At 62.8% G+C, this 22172-nt stretch overlaps 1 non-coding gene across 1 annotated transcript; it reads left to right on the forward strand.

The window, feature by feature from the left end:
• The first annotated feature begins 21543 nt into the window (after positions 1-21543).
• TRNAQ-CUG (transfer RNA glutamine (anticodon CUG)) lies at positions 21544-21615 on the forward strand. Its single transcript has one exon. It is a non-coding gene; the product is annotated as a tRNA-Gln (tRNA).
• The last annotated feature ends 557 nt before the right edge of the window (positions 21616-22172 follow it).

Below are 22172 nucleotides of genomic sequence, written 5' to 3' on the forward strand. Positions count from 1 at the left end.
CCCCAGTGGACTCGCAGAGCTAGGGAGAGCAGGCAGCGCCCAAATCCCGCAGGAACGCCTACTACCCAGTGCTCTCGCAGAACTAGGGAGAGCAGGAAGCGACTTAAGCTCGCAGAAAGGGTCGCTCCCCATTGGTCTTGCAGAGGTACGGAGAGAAGGCAGCGCCCTAATTCTGGAGAAAGGGCTGCTCCCCAGTGGTCTCGCAGAGCTAGGGAGAGAAGGCGGTGCCCTAACCCCGCAGAAAGGGCCGCTCCCCAGTGGTTTCGCAGAGCTAGAGAGAGAAGGCGGCGCCTTAATACCGTAGGAACGGCCGCTCCCCAGTGGTCTCGCAGAGCTAGGGAATGAAGGTGGCGCCGTAATCCCGCAGAAAGTGCCGCTGCCTAGTGGTCTCGCAGAGTTGGGCAGAGGAGGCAGCGCACTAATCAAGCAGGAAGAGCCGCTCCCCAGTGGTCTCGCAGAGCTAGGGAGGGAAGGCGGGGCCCTAATCCTGCAGGAACGGCCGCTCCCCAGTGGTCTCGCAGAGCTAGAGAGAGAAGGCGGCGCCGTAATCCCGCAGGAAGAGCGGCTCCCCAGTGGTCTCGCCGAGCTAGGGAGAGAAGGCGGCGCCCCGATCCTGGAGTAACGGCCGCTCCCCAGTTGTCTCGCAGAGCTAGGGAGAGGAGGCAGTGCCCTAATGCTGCAGGAAGGGCCGCTCCCCAGTGGTCTCGCAGAGCTAGGGAAAGAAGGCAGAGCCCTAATCCTTTTGGAGAGGCCACTCCCCAGCGGTCTCGCAGGGCTAAGGAGAGAAGGCGGTGCCCTGTTCCCGCAGGAAGGGCCGCTCCTCAGATGTCTTGCAGAGTTAGGGAGAGAAGGCGGCGCCCTAATCCCGCAGGAAGGGCCTTTTCTCAGTGGTCTCGCAGAACTAGGGAGAGAAGGCAGCGCCCTAATCCCGCAGGAACGGCCGCAACCCTGTGGTATCGCATATCTGGGGAGAGGAGGCAGCGCCCTAATCCCGCAGGAAGGGCTGCTCCCCAGGCCCCTGGCAGAGCTGGGGAGGAAAACTAGCGCCCCACCACCGCTGGAAGGGCCGGTCCCCTGTGGTCTCGCAGAGCTAGGGAGAGAAGGTGGCGCCCTAATCCCGCAGGAAGGGCCGCTCCGTAGTGGTCTCGTAGAGCTAGGGAGAGTAGGCAGCGCCCTAATCCCGCAGGATGGACCGTTCCCCAGTGGTCTTCCAGAGCTAGGGACAGGAGGAAGCACCCTAATCCCACAGGAATGGCCGCTTCCAAGTGGTCTCGCAGAGCTGGGGAAAGGAGGCAGTGCCCTAATCCAGCAGAAACGGCCGCTACCCAGTGGTCTCGCAGAGCTGGGTAGAGAAGTCAGCGCCCTAATCTCGCAGGAAGGGCCGCTCTGAGTGGTCTCGCAGAGCTGGGGAGAGGAGGCAGCGCCCTAATCGCGCAGGAACGGCCGCTACCCTGTGGTATCGCATATCTGGGGAGAGGAGGCAGCGCCCTAATCCCGCAGGAAGGGCTGCTCCCCAGGCCCCTGGCAGAGCTGGGGAGGAAAACTAGCGCCCCACCACCGCTGGAAGGGCCGGTCCCCTGTGGTCTCGCAGAGCTAGGGAGAGAAGGTGGCGCCCTAATCCCGCAGGAAGGGCCGCTCCGTAGTGGTCTCGTAGAGCTAGGGAGAGTAGGCAGCGCCCAAATCCCGCAGGATGGACCGTTCCCCAGTGGTCTTCCAGAGCTAGGGACAGGAGGAAGCACCCTAATCCCGCAGGAAGGGCCGATTCCAAGTGGTCTCGCAGAGCTGGGGAAAGGAGGCAGTGCCCTAATCCAGCAGAAACGGCCGCTACCCAGTGGTCTCGCAGAGCTGGGTAGAGAAGTCAGCGCCCTAATCTCGCAGGAAGGGCCGATCTGAGTGGTCTCGCAGAGCTGGGGAGAGGAGGCAGCGCCCTAATCCCGCAGGAAGGGCCACTCACCAGTGGTCTCGCAGAGCTGGGGAGAGGAGGCCCCTGGCAGAGCTGGGGAGGGAAGGAAGATCCCCGCCCCCACTGGAAGGACCGTTCCCCAATGGTCTCGTAGAGCTAGGGAGAGAAGGCAGCGCCCTAATCCTGCAGAAAGGGCCGCTCCCCAGTGGTCTCGCAGAGCTAGGAAGAGAAGGCAGCACCCTAATCCCACAGGAAGGACCGCTCTCGAGTGGTCTCGCAGAGCGAGGGAGAGAAGGCAGCGTCCAAATCCCGCACGAAGGGCTGCTCCCCAGGCCCCTGGCAGAGCTTCGGAGCGAAGGCAGTGCCCTAATACCGCAGGAGAGGCTGCTCCCCAGACCCCTGGCAGAGCTGGGGATGGAGGCCAGCGTCCCGCACCCGCAGGAAGGGCCGCTCCCCAGTGGTCTCGCAGAGCTAGGGATAGAAGGTAGCGCCCTAATCCCGTCGAAACGGCCTCTCCACAGTGGTCTCGCAGAGCTTGGGAGAGAAGGCAGCGCCCTAATCCCGCAGGAAGGGCCGCTCCCCAGTGTTCTCGCAGAGCTAGGGAGAGACGGTAGCGCCCTAATCCCGCAGGAAGGGCCGCTCCCCAATGGTCTCGCAGAGCTAGGGAGAGAAGGCAGCGCCCTTATCTCGCAGGAAGAGCCGCTTCCCAGGGTCTCGCAGAGCTAGGGAGAGGAGACAGAGCCCTAATCCAGCAGGAAGGGCCGCCCCCCCAGTGCTCTCGCAGAGCTGGGGAGAGGAGGCAGTGCCCTAATCGCGCAGGAAGGTCAAACTCAACAGTGGTCTCGCAGAGCTGGGGAGAGGAGACAGCGCCCTAATCCCGCAGGAAGGGCCGCTCCCCAGTGCTCTCGCAGAGCTGGGGAGAGGAGGCAGCGGCCTAATCCCGCAGGAAGGGCCGCTCCCCAGTGGTCTCGCAGAGCTGGAGAGAGATGGCAGCGCCCTAATCCCGCAGGAGTGGCCACTCCCCAGTGATTTCGCAGAGCTGGGGAGAGGAGGCAGCGCCCTAATCCCGCAGGAAGGACCTCTCCCCAGTGGTCTCGCAGAGCTAGGGAGAGAAGGCAGCGCCCTAATCCCACAGGAAGGGCCGATCCCCAGTGGTCTCGCAGAGCTAGGGAGAGAAGGCAGCGCCCTAATGCTGCAGGAAGGGCCGCTCCCCAGTGGTCTCACAGACCTAGTCAGAGAAGGCAGCGCCTTAATCCCGCAGGAAGGGCTGCTCCTCAGTGGTTTCGCAGAGCTAGGGAGAGAAGGCAGCGCCCAAATACCAAAGGAAGGACTGCTCCCCAGTGGTCTCGCAGAACTAGGGAGAGAAAGCAGCGCTCCAATCCCCCAGGAAGAGCTGCTCCCTAATGGTATCGCAGAGTTAGGGAGAGAAGGCTGCGACCTAATCCCGCAGGAAGGGCAGCTCCCCAGTGGTCTCGCAGAGGTAGGGAGAGAAGGCATCGCCCTAATCCCACAGGAAGAGCTGCTCCCTAATGGTATCGCAGAGTTAGGGAGAGAAGGCTGCGACCTAATCCCGCAGGAACGGCCGCTCCCCAGTGGTCTTCAGAGGTACGGAGAGAAGGCAGTGCCCTAATCCCGGAGAAAGTTCTTCTCCCCAGTGGTCCCGCAGAGCTAGGGAGAGGAGGCAGCGCCTTAATCCCGCAGGAAGGGCCGCTCCCCAGTAGTCTCACAGAGCTAGGGAGAGGAGGCAGTGCCTTAATCCCGCAGGCAGGGCCGCTCCCCAGTGGTCTCGCAGAGCTAGGGAGAGGAGGCAGCACCCTAATCCCGCAGGAATGGCCGCTCCCCAGTGGTCTCGCAGAGCTAGGAAGAGAAGGCAGCACCCTAATCCCACAGGAAGGACCGCTCTCGAGTGGTCTCGCAGAGCTAGGGAGACAAGGCGGCGCCCTAATCCCGCAGGAAGGGCCGCTCCCCAGTGGTCTCGCAGAGCTAGGGAGACAAGGCGGCGCCCTAATCCCGCAGGAAGGGCTGCTCCCCAGAGGTCTCGCAGAGCTAGGGAGAGCAGGCAGCGAACTAATCCCGCAGGAAGGGCCGCTCCCGAGTGGTCTTGCAGAGCTAGGGAGAGAAGGCAGTGCCCTAATCCCGCAGGAAGGGCCGCTCCCGAGTGGTCTTGCAGAGCTAGTGAGAAAAGGCAACCTCCTAATCCTGCAGGAAGGGCTGCTCCCCAGTGGACTCGCAGAGCTAGGGAGAGCAGGCAGCGCCCAAATCCCGCAGGAACGCCTACTACCCAGTGCTCTCGCAGAACTAGGGAGAGCAGGAAGCGACTTAAGCTCGCAGAAAGGGTCGCTCCCCATTGGTCTTGCAGAGGTACGGAGAGAAGGCAGCGCCCTAATTCTGGAGAAAGGGCTGCTCCCCAGTGGTCTCGCAGAGCTAGGGAGAGGAGTCAGTGCCTTAATCCCGCTGTAAGGGCGGGTCCCCAGTGGTCTCGCAGAGCTTGGGAAAGAAGGCAAAGCCCTAATCCCGCAGGAAAGGCCGCTCCCCAGTGGTCTCGCAGACCTAGGAAGGGAAGGCAGCACCCTAATCTCGCAGGAAGGGCCGCTCCTCAGTGGTCTCGCAGAGGTAGGGAGAGGAGGCAACGTCCAAATTCCGCAGGAAGGGCTGCTCAACAGACCCCTGGCAGAGCTGGGCAGGAAAGCCAGCGCCCCGCCCCCGCACGAAGGGCCGCTCCCCAGTGGTCTAGCAGAGCTATAGAGAGAAGGCAGCGTCCTAATCCCGCAGGAAGGGCCGCTCCCCCATGGTCTGGCAGAGCTAGAGAGAGAAGACGGCGCCCTAATCCCGCATGAAAGGCTGCTCACAAGTGGTCACGCAGAGCTGGGGAGAGGAGGCAGCGCCCTCATCCCGCAGCAAAGGCTGCTCCCCAGTGGTCTCGCAGAGCTAGGGAGAGGAGGCAGCGACCTAATCCCGCAGGAAGGGCCGCTCCCCAGTTGTCTTCCAGAGCTACGGAGAGAAGGCAGCACCCTAATCCCGCAGAAAGGGCTTCTCCCCAGGCCCCTGGCAGAGCTGGGGAGAGAAGGCATCGCCCTTATCCCGCAGGAATGGCCGCTCCCAGTGGTCTCGCAGAGCTAGGGAGAGGGGGCAGCGCCGTAATCCCGCAGGAAGGGCCTCTCCCCAGTGGTCTCGCAGAGCTAGGGAGAGAAGGCAGCGACGCAATCACGCAGGAAGGGCCGCTCCCCAGTGAACTTGCAGAGCTACGAAGACGAGGTAGCGCCCTAATCCCGCAGGATGGGCCACTCCCGAGTGGTCTGGCAGAGCTAGGGAGTGAAGGCAGCGCCCTAACCCCGCAGGAAGTGCTGCTTCCCCGTGTCCTCGCAGAGCTCGAGAGAGAAGGCAGCGCCCTAATCCCGCAGGATGGGCCGCTCCCGAGTGGTCTCTCAGAGCTAGGGAGAGGAGGTAGCGCCCTAATCCCGCAGGAAGGGCTGCTTCCCAGTGGCCTCGCAGAGCTAGGGAGAGGAAGCAGCACCCTAATCCCGCAGGCAGGGCCGCTCCCCAGTGGTCTCGCAGAGTTTGGGAGAGAAGGTAACACCGTAATCCCGCAGGAAGGGCCACTCCCCAGTGGTCTCGCAGAGCTAGGGAGAGGAGGCAGCGCCCTAATACCGCAGGAAGGGCTACTCCCCAGTGCTCTCGCAAAGCTAGGGAAAGGAGGAAGCGCCCTAATCCCACAGAAAGGGTCGCTCCCCAGTGGTCTTGCAGAGGTACGGAGAGAAGGCAGCGCCCTAATCCCGGAGAAAGGGCTTCTCCCCAGTGGTCCCGCAGAGCTAGGGAGAGGACGCAGCGCCTTAATCCCGCAGCAAGGGCCGGTCCCCAGTGGTCTCGCAGAGATAGGGAGAGAAGGCAAAGCCCTAATCCCGCAGGAACGGCCGCTCCCCAGTGGTCTTCAGAGGTACGGAGAGAAGGCAGTGCCCTAATCCCGGAGAAAGTTCTTCTCCCCAGTGGTCCCGCAGAGCTAGGGAGAGGAGGCAGCGCCTTAATCCCGCAGGAAGGGCCGCTCCCCAGTAGTCTCGCAGAGCTAGGGAGAGGAGGCAGTGCCTTAATCCCGCAGGCAGGGCCGCTCCCCAGTGGTCTCGCAGAGCTAGGGAGAGGAGGCAGCACCCTAATCCCGCAGGAATGGCCGCTCCCCAGTGGTCTCGCAGAGCTAGGGAAAGAAAGTAGTACCGTAATTCCGCAGGAAGGGCCACTCCCCCGTGGTCTCGCAGAGCTAGGGAGAGAAGGTGGAGCCCTAATCCCGCAGGAACGGCCGCTCCCCAGTGGTCTCGCAGAGCTAGTGAGAAAGGGCAGCGCCCTAATCCTGCAGGAAGGGCTGCTTCCCAGTGGACTCGCAGAGCTAGGGAGAGGAGGCAGCGCCCTAATCCCGCAGGAAGGGCTACTTCCCAGTGCTCTCGCAGAGCTAGGGAGAGGAGGAAGCGCCTTAATCCAACAGGAAGGGCCGCTCCCCAGTAGTCTTGCAGAGCTAGGGAGAGGAGGCAGTGCCTTAATCCCGCAGGAAGAGCCACTCCCCAGTGGTCTCGCAGAGCTAGGGAGAGAAGGCGGCGCCCTAATCCCGCAGGAACGGCCGCTCTCCAGTGGTCTTCAGAGGTAGGGAGAGAAGGCAGCGCCCTAATCCCGGAGAAAGTTCTTCTCCCCAGTGGTCCCGCAGAGCTAGGGAGAGGAGGCAGCGCCTTAATCCCGCAGGAAGGGCCGCTCCCCAGTAGTCTCGCACAGCTAGGGAGAGGAGGCAGTGCCTTAATCTCGCAGGCAGGGCCGCTCCCCAGTGGTCTCGCAGAGCTAGGGAGAGAAGGTAGCAGCGTAATCCCGCAGGAAGGGCCACTCCCCCGTGGTCTCGCAGAGCTAGGGAGAGAAGGCGGCGCCCTAATCCCGCAGGTACGGCCGCTCCCCCGTGGTCTCGCAGAGCTAGGGAGAGAAGGCAGCGCCCTAATCCGCAGGAAGGGCTACTCCCCAGTGCTCTCACAGAGCTAGGGAGAGGAGGAAGCGCCTTAATCCCACAGGAAGGGCCGCTCCCCAGTAGTCTTGCAGAGCTAGGGAGAGGAGGCAGTGCCTTAATCCCGCAGGAAGGGCCGGTCCCCAGTGCTCTCGCAGAGCTGGGGAGAGGAGGCAGCGGCCTAATCCCGCAGGAAGGGCCGCTCCCCAGTGGTCTCGCAGAGCTGGAGAGAGATGGCAGCGCCCTAATCCCGCAGGAGTGGCCACTCCCCAGTGATTTCGCAGAGCTGGGGAGAGGAGGCAGCGCCCTAATCCCGCAGGAAGGACCTCTCCCCAGTGGTCTCGCAGAGCTAGGGAGAGAAGGCAGCGCCCTAATCCCACAGGAAGGGCCGATCCCCAGTGGTCTCGCAGAGCTAGGGAGAGAAGGCAGCGCCCTAATGCTGCAGGAAGGGCCGCTCCCCAGTGGTCTCACAGACCTAGTCAGAGAAGGCAGCGCCCTAATCCCGCAGGAAGGGCTGCTCCTCAGTGGTTTCGCAGAGCTAGGGAGAGAAGGCAGCGCCCAAATACCAAAGGAAGGACTGCTCCCCAGTGGTCTCGCAGAACTAGGGAGAGAAAGCAGCGCTCCAATCCCCCAGGAAGAGCTGCTCCCTAATGGTATCGCAGAGTTAGGGAGAGAAGGCTGCGACCTAATCCCGCAGGAAGGGCAGCTCCCCAGTGGTCTCGCAGAGGTAGGGAGAGAAGGCATCGCCCTAATCCCACAGGAAGAGCTGCTCCCTAATGGTATCGCAGAGTTAGGGAGAGAAGGCTGCGACCTAATCCCGCAGGAACGGCCGCTCCCCAGTGGTCTTCAGAGGTACGGAGAGAAGGCAGTGCCCTAATCCCGGAGAAAGTTCTTCTCCCCAGTGGTCCCGCAGAGCTAGGGAGAGGAGGCAGCGCCTTAATCCCGCAGGAAGGGCCGCTCCCCAGTAGTCTCACAGAGCTAGGGAGAGGAGGCAGTGCCTTAATCCCGCAGGCAGGGCCGCTCCCCAGTGGTCTCGCAGAGCTAGGGAGAGGAGGCAGCACCCTAATCCCGCAGGAATGGCCGCTCCCCAGTGGTCTCGCAGAGCTAGGAAGAGAAGGCAGCACCCTAATCCCACAGGAAGGACCGCTCTCGAGTGGTCTCGCAGAGCTAGGGAGACAAGGCGGCGCCCTAATCCCGCAGGAAGGGCCGCTCCCCAGTGGTCTCGCAGAGCTAGGGAGACAAGGCGGCGCCCTAATCCCGCAGGAAGGGCTGCTCCCCAGAGGTCTCGCAGAGCTAGGGAGAGCAGGCAGCGAACTAATCCCGCAGGAAGGGCCGCTCCCGAGTGGTCTTGCAGAGCTAGGGAGAGAAGGCAGTGCCCTAATCCCGCAGGAAGGGCCGCTCCCGAGTGGTCTTGCAGAGCTAGGGAGAGGAGGAAGCGCCTTAATCCCACAGGAAGGGCCGCTCCCCAGTAGTCTTGCAGAGCTAGGGAGAGGAGGCAGTGCCTTAATCCCGCAGGAAGGGCCGGTCCCCAGTGCTCTCGCAGAGCTGGGGAGAGGAGGCAGCGGCCTAATCCCGCACGAAGGGCCGCTCCCCAGTGGTCTCGCAGAGCTGGAGAGAGATGGCAGCGCCCTAATCCCGCAGGAGTGGCCACTCCCCAGTGATTTCGCAGAGCTGGGGAGAGGAGGCAGCGCCCTAATCCCGCAGGAAGGACCTCTCCCCAGTGGTCTCGCAGAGCTAGGGAGAGAAGGCAGCGCCCTAATCCCACAGGAAGGGCCGATCCCCAGTGGTCTCGCAGAGCTAGGGAGAGAAGGCAGCGCCCTAATGCTGCAGGAAGGGCCGCTCCCCAGTGGTCTCACAGACCTAGTCAGAGAAGGCAGCGCCCTAATCCCGCAGGAAGGGCTGCTCCTCAGTGGTTTCGCAGAGCTAGGGAGAGAAGGCAGCGCCCAAATACCAAAGGAAGGACTGCTCCCCAGTGGTCTCGCAGAACTAGGGAGAGAAAGCAGCGCTCCAATCCCCCAGGAAGAGCTGCTCCCTAATGGTATCGCAGAGTTAGGGAGAGAAGGCTGCGACCTAATCCCGCAGGAAGGGCAGCTCCCCAGTGGTCTCGCAGAGGTAGGGAGAGAAGGCATCGCCCTAATCCCACAGGAAGAGCTGCTCCCTAATGGTATCGCAGAGTTAGGGAGAGAAGGCTGCGACCTAATCCCGCAGGAACGGCCGCTCCCCAGTGGTCTTCAGAGGTACGGAGAGAAGGCAGTGCCCTAATCCCGGAGAAAGTTCTTCTCCCCAGTGGTCCCGCAGAGCTAGGGAGAGGAGGCAGCGCCTTAATCCCGCAGGAAGGGCCGCTCCCCAGTAGTCTCACAGAGCTAGGGAGAGGAGGCAGTGCCTTAATCCCGCAGGCAGGGCCGCTCCCCAGTGGTCTCGCAGAGCTAGGGAGAGGAGGCAGCACCCTAATCCCGCAGGAATGGCCGCTACCCAGTGGTCTCGCAGAGCTAGGAAGAGAAGGCAGCACCCTAATCCCACAGGAAGGACCGCTCTCGAGTGGTCTCGCAGAGCTAGGGAGACAAGGCGGCGCCCTAATCCCGCAGGAAGGGCCGCTCCCCAGTGGTCTCGCAGAGCTAGGGAGACAAGGCGGCGCCCTAATCCCGCAGGAAGGGCTGCTCCCCAGAGGTCTCGCAGAGCTAGGGAGAGCAGGCAGCGAACTAATCCCGCAGGAAGGGCCGCTCCCGAGTGGTCTTGCAGAGCTAGGGAGAGAAGGCAGTGCCCTAATCCCGCAGGAAGGGCCGCTCCCGAGTGGTCTTGCAGAGCTAGTGAGAAAAGGCAACCTCCTAATCCTGCAGGAAGGGCTGCTCCCCAGTGGACTCGCAGAGCTAGGGAGAGCAGGCAGCGCCCAAATCCCGCAGGAACGCCTACTACCCAGTGCTCTCGCAGAACTAGGGAGAGCAGGAAGCGACTTAAGCTCGCAGAAAGGGTCGCTCCCCATTGGTCTTGCAGAGGTACGGAGAGAAGGCAGCGCCCTAATTCTGGAGAAAGGGCTGCTCCCCAGTGGTCTCGCAGAGCTAGGGAGAGGAGTCAGTGCCTTAATCCCGCTGTAAGGGCGGGTCCCCAGTGGTCTCGCAGAGCTTGGGAAAGAAGGCAAAGCCCTAATCCCGCAGGAAAGGCCGCTCCCCAGTAGTCTCGCAGAGCTTGGGAGAGAAGGCAGCGCCCTTATTCCGCAGGAAGGGCCGCTCCCCAGTGGTCTCGCAGACCTAGGAAGGGAAGGCAGCACCCTAATCTCGCAGGAAGGGCCGCTCCTCAGTGGTCTCGCAGAGGTAGGGAGAGGAGGCAACGTCCAAATTCCGCAGGAAGGGCTGCTCAACAGACCCCTGGCAGAGCTGGGCAGGAAAGCCAGCGCCCCGCCCCCGCACGAAGGGCCGCTCCCCAGTGGTCTAGCAGAGCTATAGAGAGAAGGCAGCGTCCTAATCCCGCAGGAAGGGCCGCTCCCCCATGGTCTGGCAGAGCTAGAGAGAGAAGACGGCGCCCTAATCCCGCAGGAAAGGCTGCTCACAAGTGGTCACGCAGAGCTGGGGAGAGGAGGCAGCGCCCTCATCCCGCAGCAAAGGCTGCTCCCCAGTGGTCTCGCAGAGCTAGGGAGAGGAGGCAGCGACCTAATCCCGCAGGAAGGGCCGCTCCCCAGTTGTCTTCCAGAGCTACGGAGAGAAGGCAGCACCCTAATCCCGCAGAAAGGGCTTCTCCCCAGGCCCCTGGCAGAGCTGGGGAGAGAAGGCAGCGCCCTTATCCCGCAGGAATGGCCGCTCCCAGTGGTCTCGCAGAGCTAGGGAGAGGGGGCAGCGCCGTAATCCCGCAGGAAGGGCCTCTCCCCAGTGGTCTCGCAGAGCTAGGGAGAGAAGGCAGCGACGCAATCACGCAGGAAGGGCCGCTCCCCAGTGAACTTGCAGAGCTACGAAGACGAGGTAGCGCCCTAATCCCGCAGGATGGGCCACTCCCGAGTGGTCTGGCAGAGCTAGGGAGTGAAGGCAGCGCCCTAACCCCGCAGGAAGTGCTGCTTCCCCGTGTCCTCGCAGAGCTCGAGAGAGAAGGCAGCGCCCTAATCCCGCAGGATGGGCCGCTCCCGAGTGGTCTCTCAGAGCTAGGGAGAGGAGGTAGCGCCCTAATCCCGCAGGAAGGGCTGCTTCCCAGTGGCCTCGCAGAGCTAGGGAGAGGAAGCAGCACCCTAATCCCGCAGGCAGGGCTGCTCCCCAGTGGTCTCGCAGAGTTTGGGAGAGAAGGTAACACCGTAATCCCGCAGGAAGGGCCACTCCCCAGTGGTCTCGCAGAGCTAGGGAGAGGAGGCAGCGCCCTAATACCGCAGGAAGGGCTACTCCCCAGTGCTCTCGCAAAGCTAGGGAAAGGAGGAAGCGCCCTAATCCCACAGAAAGGGTCGCTCCCCAGTGGTCTTGCAGAGGTACGGAGAGAAGGCAGCGCCCTAATCCCGGAGAAAGGGCTTCTCCCCAGTGGTCCCGCAGAGCTAGGGAGAGGAGGCAGCGCCTTAATCCCGCAGCAAGGGCCGGTCCCCAGTGGTCTCGCAGAGATAGGGAGAGAAGGCAAAGCCCTAATCCCGCAGGAACGGCCGCTCCCCAGTGGTCTTCAGAGGTACGGAGAGAAGGCAGTGCCCTAATCCCGGAGAAAGTTCTTCTCCCCAGTGGTCCCGCAGAGCTAGGGAGAGGAGGCAGCGCCTTAATCCCGCAGGAAGGGCCGCTCCCCAGTAGTCTCGCAGAGCTAGGGAGAGGAGGCAGTGCCTTAATCCCGCAGGCAGGGCCGCTCCCCAGTGGTCTCGCAGAGCTAGGGAGAGGAGGCAGCACCCTAATCCCGCAGGAATGGCCGCTCCCCAGTGGTCTCGCAGAGCTAGGGAAAGAAAGTAGTACCGTAATTCCGCAGGAAGGGCCACTCCCCCGTGGTCTCGCAGAGCTAGGGAGAGAAGGTGGAGCCCTAATCCCGCAGGAACGGCCGCTCCCCAGTGGTCTCGCAGAGCTAGTGAGAAAGGGCAGCGCCCTAATCCTGCAGGAAGGGCTGCTTCCCAGTGGACTCGCAGAGCTAGGGAGAGGAGGCAGCGCCCTAATCCCGCAGGAAGGGCTACTTCCCAGTGCTCTCGCAGAGCTAGGGAGAGGAGGAAGCGCCTTAATCCAACAGGAAGGGCCGCTCCCCAGTAGTCTTGCAGAGCTAGGGAGAGGAGGCAGTGCCTTAATCCCGCAGGAAGAGCCACTCCCCAGTGGTCTCGCAGAGCTAGGGAGAGAAGGCGGCGCCCTAATCCCGCAGGAACGGCCGCTCTCCAGTGGTCTTCAGAGGTAGGGAGAGAAGGCAGCGCCCTAATCCCGGAGAAAGTTCTTCTCCCCAGTGGTCCCGCAGAGCTAGGGAGAGGAGGCAGCGCCTTAATCCCGCAGGAAGGGCCGCTCCCCAGTAGTCTCGCACAGCTAGGGAGAGGAGGCAGTGCCTTAATCTCGCAGGCAGGGCCGCTCCCCAGTGGTCTCGCAGAGCTAGGGAGAGAAGGTAGCAGCGTAATCCCGCAGGAAGGGCCACTCCCCCGTGGTCTCGCAGAGCTAGGGAGAGAAGGCGGCGCCCTAATCCCGCAGGTACGGCCGCTCCCCCGTGGTCTCGCAGAGCTAGGGAGAGAAGGCAGCGCCCTAATCCGCAGGAAGGGCTACTCCCCAGTGCTCTCACAGAGCTAGGGAGAGGAGGAAGCGCCTTAATCCCACAGGAAGGGCCGCTCCCCAGTAGTCTTGCAGAGCTAGGGAGAGGAGGCAGTGCCTTAATCCCGCAGGAAGGGCCGGTCCCCAGTGGTCTCGCAGAGCTAGGGAGAGAAGGCAGCACCCTAATCCCGCAGGAAGGGCTGCTCCCCAGTGGACTCGCAGAGCTAGGGAGAGGAGGCAGCGCCCTAATCCTGCAGGAAGGAATACTCCCCAGTGCTCTCGCAGAGCTAGGGAGAGTAGGAAGCGCCCTAATCCCGCAGAAAGGGTTGCTCCCTAGTGGTCTTGCAGAGGTACGGAGAAAAGGCAGCGCCATAATCCCGGAGAAAGGGCTGCTCCCCAGTGGTCTCGCAGAGCTAGGGAGAGGAGGCAGCGCCCTAATCCCGCAGGAAGGGCAGCTCCCCAGTTGTCTCGCAGACCTAGGGAGAGAAGGCAGCGCCCTAATCTCGCAGGGTGAGCCGCTCCCCAGTGGTCTCGCAGATCTAAAGAGAGGAGGCAGCACCCTAATCCAGCAGGAAGGACCACTCCCCAGTGGTCTCGCAGAGCTAGAGAGAGAAGGCGGTGCCCTAATCCCGCAGGAAAGGCCGCTCCCCAGTGGTCTCGCAGAGCTAGGGAGAGAGAGCAGCGCAATAATCCTGCAGGAAGGGCCGCTCCCCAGTGGTCTCACAGAGCTAGAGAGAGAAAGAAGCGTCCTAATCCCGCAGGAAGGGCTGCTCCCCAGTGGTCTCGCAGAGCTATGGAGAGAAGTCGGCGACCTAAGCCCGCAGGAAGGGTTGCTCCCCAGTGGTCTCGCAGAGCTAGGGAGAGCAGGCAGCGCCCTAATCCCGCAGAAAGGGCTTTTCCCCAGGCCCCTGGTAGAGGTGGGGAGAGAAGGCAGTGCCCTAATCCCGCAGTAATGGCCGCTCCCCAGTGGTCTCGCAGAGCTAGGGAGAGGAGGCAGCGCCCTAATCCCGCAGGAAGGGCTGCTCCTCAGTGGCCTCGCAGAGCTCGGGAGAGAAGGCAGCACCCGAATCCTGTTGGAAGGGCCGCCCCCCAGTGGTCTCGCAGAGCTAGGGAGAGGAGGCAGCACCCTAATCCCGCAGGCAGGGCCACTCCCCAGTGTTCTCGCAGAACTAGTGAGTAAAGGCAGCGCCCTAATCCTGCAGGAAGGTCTGCTCCCCAGTGGACTCGCAGAGCTAGGGAGAGGAGGCAGCGCCCTAATCCCGCGGGAAGGGCTATTCTCCAGTGCTCTCGCAGAGCTTGGAAGAGGAGGAAGCGCCCTAATCCCGCAGGAAGGGCCGGTCCCCAGAGGTCTTGAAGAAGTACGGAGAGAAGGCAGCGCCGTAATCCCGGAGAAAGGGCTGCTCCCCAGTGGTCTCGCAGAGCTAGGGAGAGGAGGAAGTGCCTTAATCCCGCAGGAAGGGCCGCTCCCCAGTAGTCTCGCAGAGCTAAGGAGAGGAGGCAGTGCCTTAATCCCGCAGGAAGGGCCGGTCCCCAGTGGTCTCGCAGAGCTAGGGAGAGGAGGCAGCGCCCTAATGCCGCAGGAAGGGCTGCTCCACAGTGGTCTCACAGAGCTATGGAGAGAAGGCAAAGCCCTAATCCCGCAGGAAAGGCCGCTCCCCAGTAGTCTCGCAGAGCTTGGGAGAGAAGGCAGCGCCCTTATTCCGCAGGAAGGGCCGCTCCCTAGCGGTCTCACAGACCTAGGGAGAGAAGGCAGCGCCCTAATCTCATAGGTAGGGCCGCTCCCTAGTGGTCTCGCAGAGCTAGGGAGAGGAGGCAACGTCCTAATTCCGCAAGAAGGGCTGCTCGACAGACCCCTGGCAGAGCTGGGGAGGAAAGCTAGCGGCTCGCCCCCGCACGACGGGCCGCTCCCCAGTGGTCTGGCAGAGCTAAAGAGAGAAGGCAGCTCCCTAATCTCGCAGGAAGGGAAGCTCCTCAGTGGTCTAGCAGAGATAGGGAGAGAAGGCAGCGCCCTAATCCCGCAGGAAGGGCTGCTCCCCAGTGGTCTCGCAGAGCTAGGGAGAGGAGGCAGCGCCCTCATTCCGCAGCAAAGGCTGCTCCCCAGTGGTCTCGCAGAGCTAGGGAGGGCAGTCAGCGACCTAATCCCGCAGGAAGGGCCGCTCCCTAGTGATCTTCCAGAGCTACGGAGAGAAGGCAGCACCCTAATCCCGCAGAAAGGGCTTCTCCCCAGGCCCCTGGCAGAGCTGGGGAGAGGGCAGCTCCCTTATCCCGCAGGAATGGCCGCTCCCCAGTGGTCTCGCAGAGCTAGGGAGGGAAGGTACCACCGTAATCCCGCAGGAAGTGCCGATCCCCAGTGGACTCGAAGAGCTACGGAGAGGAGGCAGCGCCCTAATCCCGAAGGATGGGCCGCTCCCGAGTGGTCTGGCAGAGCTAGGGAGAGAAGGCAGCGCCCTAATCCCGCAGGAAGGGCTGCTCCCCAGCGGCCTCGCAGAGCTCGGGAAAGAAGGCAGCGCCCTAATCCCGCAGGAACGGCCTCTTCCCAGTGGTCTCTCAGAGCTAGGGAGAGGAGGTAGTGCCCTAGTCCCGCAGGAAAGGCTGCTCCGCAGTGGCCTCGCAGAGCTCGTGAGAGGAGGCAGCGCCCTAATCCCGCGGGAAGAGCCACTCCCCAGTGGTCTCGCAGAGCAAGGGAGAGAAGGCAGCACCCTAATCCTGCAGGAAGGGCTGCTCCCCAGTGGACTCGCAGAGCTAGGGAGGGGAGGCAGCGCCCTAATCCCGCAGGAAGGGCTACTCCCCAGTGCTCTCGCAGAGCTAGGGAGAGGAGGAAGCGCCTTAATCCCACAGGAAGGGCCGCTCCCCAGTAGTCTTCCAGAGCTAGGGAGAGGAGGCAGTGCCTTAATCCCGCAGGAAGGGCCACTCCCCAGTGGTCTCGCAGAGCTAGGGAGAGAAGGCGGCGCCCTAATCCCGCAGGAACGGCCGCTCCCCAGTGGTCTTCAGAGGTACGGAGAGAAGGCACCGCCCTAATCCCGGAGAAAGTTCTTCTCCCCAGTGGTCCCGCAGAGCTAGGGAGAGGAGGCAACGTCCTAATTCCGCAGGAATTGCTGCTCGACAGACCCCTGGCAGAGCTGGGCAGGAAAGCCAGCGCCCCTCCCCCACAGGAAGGGCCGCTCCCCAGTGGTCTAGCAGAGCTAGAGAGAGAAGGCAGCGCCCTAATCCCGCAGGAAGGTCTGCTCCCCAGTGGTCTCGCAGAGCTAGGGAGAGAAGGCGGCGACCTAATCCTGCAGGAAGGGCTGCTCCCCAGTGGACTCGCAGAGCTAGGGAGAGGAGGCAGCGCAATAATCCTGCAGGAAGGGATACTCCCCAGTGCTCTCGCAGAGCTAGGGAGAGTAGGAAGCGCACTAATCCCGCAGAAAGGGTTGCTCCCTAGTGGTCTTGCAGAGGTACGGAGAAAAGGCAGCGCCATAATCCCGGAGAAAGGGCTGCTCCCCAGTGGTCTCGCAGAGCTAGGGAGAGGAGGCAGCGCCTTAATCCCGCAGGAAGGGCCGGTCCCCAGTGGTCTCGCAGAGCTAGGGAGAGGAGGCAGCGCCCTAATCCCGCAGGAAGGGCAGCTCCCCAGTGGTCTCGCAGAGCTAGGGAGAGAAGGCAGCGCCCTAATCTCGCAGGAAGGGCCGATCCCCAGTGGTCTCGCAGAGCTAAGGAGAGGAGGCAGCGCCCTAATCCCGCAAGAAGGGCCGCTCCCCAGTGGTCTCGAAGAGCTAGGGAGAGGAGGCAGCGCCCTAATCCCGCAGGATGAGCCGCTCCCCAGTGGTCTCGCAGAACTAGAGAGAGAAGGCGCTGCCCTAATCCCGCAGGAACGGCTGCTCCCAAATGGTTTCGCAGAGCTAGGGAGACAAGGCAGCGCCCTAATACCAAAGGAAGGACTGCTCCCCAGTGGTCTCGCAGAACTAGGGAGAGAAAGCAGCGCTCTAATCCCCCAGGAAGAGCTGCTCCCTAATGGTATCGCAGAGTTAGGGAGAGAAGGCTGCGACCTAATCCCGCAGGAAGGGCATTTCCCCAGTGGTCTCGCAGAGCTAGGGAGAGAAGGCAGCGCCCTAATCCCCCAGGAAGAGCTGCTCCCTAATGGTCTCGCAGAGCTAGGGAGAGAAGGCTGCAACCTAACCCCGCAGGAAGGGCCGCTACCCAGTAGTCTCGCAGAGATAGGTAGAGGAGGCAGCGCCCTAATCCTGGAGAAAGGGCCGCTCCCCAGTGGTCTCGCAGAGCTAGGGAGAGAAGGCAGCACCCTAATCCCGCAGGAAGGTCCGCTACCCAGTCGTCTCGTAGAGCTAGGGAGAAAAGGCAGCGACCTAATCCCGCAGGAAGGGCCGCACCCCAGTGGTCTCGTAGAGCTGGGGAGAGGAGGCAGCGCCCTAATCCTGCAGAAAGGGCCGCTCCCCAGTGGTCTCGCAGAGCTAGGGACAGGAGGCAGCGCCGTAATCCCGCAGGAGGGGCCGCTCCCCAGTGGTATCGCAGAGCTGGGGAGAGGAGGTAGCGCTCTAATCCTGCAGAAAGGGCCGCTCCGCTGTGGTCTCGCAGAGCTGCGGATAGGAGGCAGCACCCTAATCCCGCAGGAAGGGCCGCTCCCCAGTGGTCTCACAGAGCTGGGGAGAGGAGGCAGCGCTCTAATCCTGCAGAAAGGGCCACTCCCCTGTGGTCTAGCAGAGCTGGGGCGAGGAGGCAGTGCCCTAATCCGGCAGGAAGGGCTGCTCTCCAGTGGTCTCGGAGAGCTAATGAGAGAAAGCAGCGCCCTAATCCCGCAGGAAGCGATGCTCCCCAGCCCCCTGGCAGAGTTGGGAAGGGAAGCTAGCGCCCCGCCCCCGCAGGAAGGGCCTCTCCCCTGTGGTCTCGCAGAGCTAGGGAGAGAAAGCAGCGCCCTAATCCCGCAGAAAGGGCCGCTCCCCAGTGGTCTCGAAGAGCTAGGGAGAGAAGGCAGTGCCCTAATTCCGCAGGAAGGGCCGCTCCCCAGTGGTCTCGCAAAGCTAGGGAGAGAAGGCAGCGCCCTAATCCCGCAGGAACGGCCGCTCCCCAGTTGTCTCGCAGATCTAGGGAGAGAAGGCAGCGCCCTAATACCACAGGAAGGGCTGCTCCCCAGACCCCTGGCAGAGCTGGGGATGGAATCCAGCGTACCCCCCTCGCAGGAAGAGCCGCTCCCCAGTGGTCTCGCAGAGCTAGGGAGAGAAGGTTGCACCGTAATCCCGCAGGAAGGGCCACCCCCCAGTGGTCTCGCAGAGCTAGGGAGAGAAGGCGGCGCCCTAATCCCGCAGGAACGGCCGCTCCCCAGTGGTCTTCAGAGGTACGGAGAGATGGCAGCGCCCTAATCCCGGAGAAAGTTCTTCTCCCCAGTGGTCCCGGAGAGCTAGGGAGAGGAGGCAGCGCCTTAATCCCGCAGGAAGGGCCGCTCCCCAGTAGTCTCGCAAAGCTAGGGAGAGGAGGCAGTGCCTTAATCCCGCAGGCAGGGCCGCTCCCCAGTGGTCTCGCAGAGCTAGGGAGAGGATGCAGCACCCTAATCCCGCAGGAAGGGCCGCTCCCCAGTGGTCTCGCAGAGCTAGGGAGAGAAAGTAGTACCGTAATCCCGCAGGAAGGGCCACTCCCCAGTGGTCTCGCAGAGCTAGGGAGAGAAGGCGGCGCCCTATTCCCGCAGGAACGGCCGCTCCCCAGTGGTCTCGCAGAGCTAGTGAGAAAGGGCAGTGCCCTAATCCTGCAGGAAGGGCTCCTCCCCAGTGGACTCGCAGAGCTAGGGAGAGGAGGCAGCGCCCTAATCCCGCAGGAAGGGCTACTCCCCAGTGCTCTCGCAGAGCTAGGGAGAGGAGGAAGCGCCTTAATCCAACAGGAAGGGCCGCTCCCCAGTAGTCTTGCAGAGCTAGGGAAAGGAGGCAGTGCCTTAATCCCGCAGGAAGGGCCACTCCCCAGTGGTCTCGCAGAGCTAGGGAGAGGAGGAAGCGCCCTAATCCCCCAGGAAGAGCTGCTCCCTAATGGTATCGCAGAGCTAGGGAGAGAAGGCTGCGACCTAAACCCGCAGGAAGGGCCGCTACCCAGTGGTCTCGCAGAGATAGGGAGAGGAGGCAGCGCCCTAATCCTGCAGAAAGGGCCGCTCCCCAGTGGTCTCGCAGAGCTAGGGAGAGAAGGCAGTGCCCTAATCCCGCAGGAAGGGCCGCTACCCAGTCGTCTCGTAGAGCTAGGGAGAAAAGGCTGCGACCTAATCCCGCAGGAAGGGCCGCTCCCCAGTGGTCTCGCAGAGCTAGGGAGAGGAGGAAGCGCCCTAATCCCCCAGGAAGAGCTGCTCCCTAATGGTATCGCAGAGCTAGGGAGAAAAGGCTGCGACCTAATCCCGCAGGAAGGGCCGCTCCCCAGTGGTCTCGCAGAGCTAGGGAGAGGAGGCAGTGCCCTAATCCTGCAGAAAGGGCCGCTCCCCAGTCGTTTCGCAGAGCTAGGGAGAGAAGGCAGCGCCCTAATCCCGCAGGAAGGGCCGCTCCCCAGTGGTCTCGCAGAGCTGGGGAGAGGAGGCAGCGCCCTAATCCTGCAGAAAGGGCCGCTCCCCAGTGGTCTCGCAGAGCTAGGGACAGGAGGCAGTGCCGTAATCCCGCAGGAAGGGCCTCTCCCCAGTGGTATCGCAGAGCTGGGGAGAGGAGGTAGCGCTCTAATCCTGCAGAAAGGGCCGCTCCGCTGTGGTCTCGCAGAGCTGGGGAGAGGAGGCAGCACCCTAATCCCGCAGGAAGGGCCGCTCCCCAGTGGTCTTGCAGAGCTGGGGAGAGGAGGCAGCGCTCTAATCCTGCAGAAAGGGCCACTCCCCTGTGGTCTCGCAGAGCTGGGGAGAGGATGCAGTGCCCTAATCCGGCAGGAAGGGCTGCTCTCCAGTCGTCTCGGAGAGCTAATGAGAGAAGGCAGCGCCCTAATCCCGCAGGAAGCGATGCTCCCCAGCCCCCTGACAGAGTTGGGAAGGGAAGCTAGCGCCCCGCCCCCGCAGGAAGGGCCTCTCCCCTGTGGTCTCGCAGAGCTAGGGAGAGAAAGCAGCGCCCTAATCCCGCAGAAAGGGCCGCTCCCCAGTGGTCTCGAAGAGCTAGGGAGAGAAGGTAGTGCCCTAATTCCGCCGGAAGGGCCGCTCCCCAGTGGTCTCGCAGAGCTAGGGAGAGAAGGCAGCGCCCTAATACCGCAGGAGGGGCTGCTCCCCAGACCCCTGGCAGAGCTGGGGATGGAATCCAGCGTCCCCCCCTCGCAGGAAGGGCCGCTCCCCAGTGGTCTCCCAGAGCTAGGGAGAGAAGGTAGCGCCCTAATCCCGTGGGAAGGGCAGCTTCCCAGTTGTCTCGCAGTGCTGGGGAGAGGAGGCAGCGCCCTAATCCCGCAGGAAGGACCGCTCCCCAGTGGTCTCGCAGAGCTGAGGAGAGGAGGCAGCGCCCGAATCCCGCAGGAAGGGCCGCTCCTCAGTGGTCTTGCAGAGCTGGGGAGATGAGGCATCGCCCTAATGCTGCAGGAAGGGCCTCTCCCCAGTGGTCTCTCAGAGCTAGGGAGAGAAGGCAGCGCCCTAATCCCGCAGGAAGGGCTGCTCCCCAGTGGTCTCGCAGAGCTAGGGAGAGGAGGCAGCACCGTAATCCCGCAGGAAGGGCAGCTCCCCAGTGGTCTCGCAGAGCTAGGGAGAGGAGGCAGCACCGTAATCTCGCAGGAAGGGCTGCTCCCCAGTGGTCTCGCAGAGCTAGGGAGAGAAGGCAGCGCCCTAATCCCGCAAGAAGGGCCGCTCCCCAGACCGCTGACAGAGCTGGGGACGGATGCCAGTGCCCCACTCCCACAGTAACGGCCGCTCCCCACTCCCGTCGCAGAGCTAGGAAGGAACCTAGCACACCACGCACCCAGGGACGGCCGCTCTCCAGTACCCTCGCAGAGCCAGGGAAACAATCACGCGCCCTGCCCCTGCTAATACTGCTGCTGCCCAGTCCTCTGGCAGAGCTAGGGAGGGATGGTAACGCCTTACTCCCACAGGAACGGCCGCTTTACATTCCCCTTGCAGACCTGGGGAGGGAAGGCTGCACCCCTCCCCCGCAGGTCTGCACACTGGCCATGGCCATGGCCAGGAGCGCAGCGCAGAAGCTGCTCCAGCCCTGCAGCCTGTGGGCAGCGTAATGGGGTGGGGGCAGCACGGAGCGGCAGGGCCCAGGTGGGCGGGGGCGGAGACAAAAGTGGGGCGGACACGCTCCTGCCAGGAGCTGCCTGGTTCACCCCTTGCCCTGTAGCTGCAGGAGGGGCCCGGATCATGGCTTGGCTGCAGAGCTTGGAGCCCAGGCTGGGCCCAGGAGTGAGAGGATGGGGGAGCTGGGGGTGTAGTAGAGGTTGGAGCCAAGAATTGGTTGGAGATGGGGTTATGCCACTTCCGCTTGGCGGCAGGGGGGCCCTCTGGCTTTTTTTTTTTGCTCCGCCCCCCACATCCCAATATTTCATCTTTGACATCTGGTCACCCTAGCCTGATATGTCTGGACCAAGGGGCCAGGGACTGGCCTTTGCTAGAGAAACCACTGTCAAGTTTTAGCCAATTAGGACAAGTCAGCAAATAAGAACAACCTCAGGTATCAGTAACTGCTACAGGTTGCAAATTCCTACATGCAGCAGTTTCTGGCACTACACCTGCACAGCTCTGCTTCCCGGCTATCCTCGGGCTCCTGCTCTCTCCTTAGCTCTGCCCCACTCTCACCCAGGCAGTTCCAGCTCACATGGAGGATGGGACCCCCTGGACTGGTGACTCCCTCATTACACTGCCTGGCCTGTCAGTGCAGCTAACTTGGAGCTTTGGCCTCTCCCCATTGTCCCTGGGGACTGTCAGTCTCAGGGCCCTGATTTCCCATTGATCCTTCCCCCTTCTATTGGTGCTGGGAACTAGCCAACCAACCCCCCCCACACACACACACACACTAAGTTTTAGTAAAGGGCCAAGAGCCCCCTTACACAAGCAGCCCCATGAGGGTCACCGATGTGCAGAGAAGGCAGCACAAGCTGCTCCCATGGTGTAATGGGCAGCACTCAGGACTCTGAATCCTGTAATCTGAGTTCAAATCTCAGTGGGACCTTGTGTTGGCTTGTGGTCATAGGCGGCAGGTTATATACATTTGTGGTGCTCGTGCTCCAGGAACATTCAGGGCTGGGGGCCCTGCTCCAGCAATATTTGGAGTTGAGTCTCTTCCCCTGGCCCCTGCCTGGCACCCCTCCCCTCTGCTGTGGTGCATCCCTGCCTGACAAAAAGCAGCATGGGCCTGTCCCCTGCCTGCTCCTGCTGCTGGAGTAGAGGGATTCTGGGCAGAAGTGCTGCCCCAGAGTCCTAGTGCAGGCTGCCCTCAGCCTCTCCAACACCCCTAACCCTGAGCTCCCTCTGAGCCCCCTCCTGCATCATGAATCCCTCATCCTCAGCCCTACGCTCCCTCCCAGAGGGTGCACCCCTTCCCACACACTCCTTCCCACCCCCAGAGCCTGCACCTCTCAGCCCTTCCTACAACCCTGCCGGAGCCTGCACCCAGCACCCAAACTCCATCTTAAAGCCTGAATCCTGCACCCTAATCCCCCCCAAACCCCCTCCCAGAGCCTTAGGCAGGTGGAGGTGGAATTTGGGGGCGGGTTCTGGGCACCACCA

The sequence above is a fragment of the Gopherus flavomarginatus genome, unplaced genomic scaffold (genome assembly GCF_025201925.1).
Source record: "Gopherus flavomarginatus isolate rGopFla2 unplaced genomic scaffold, rGopFla2.mat.asm mat_scaffold_688_arrow_ctg1, whole genome shotgun sequence".
Taxonomy (NCBI): domain Eukaryota; kingdom Metazoa; phylum Chordata; order Testudines; family Testudinidae; genus Gopherus; species Gopherus flavomarginatus.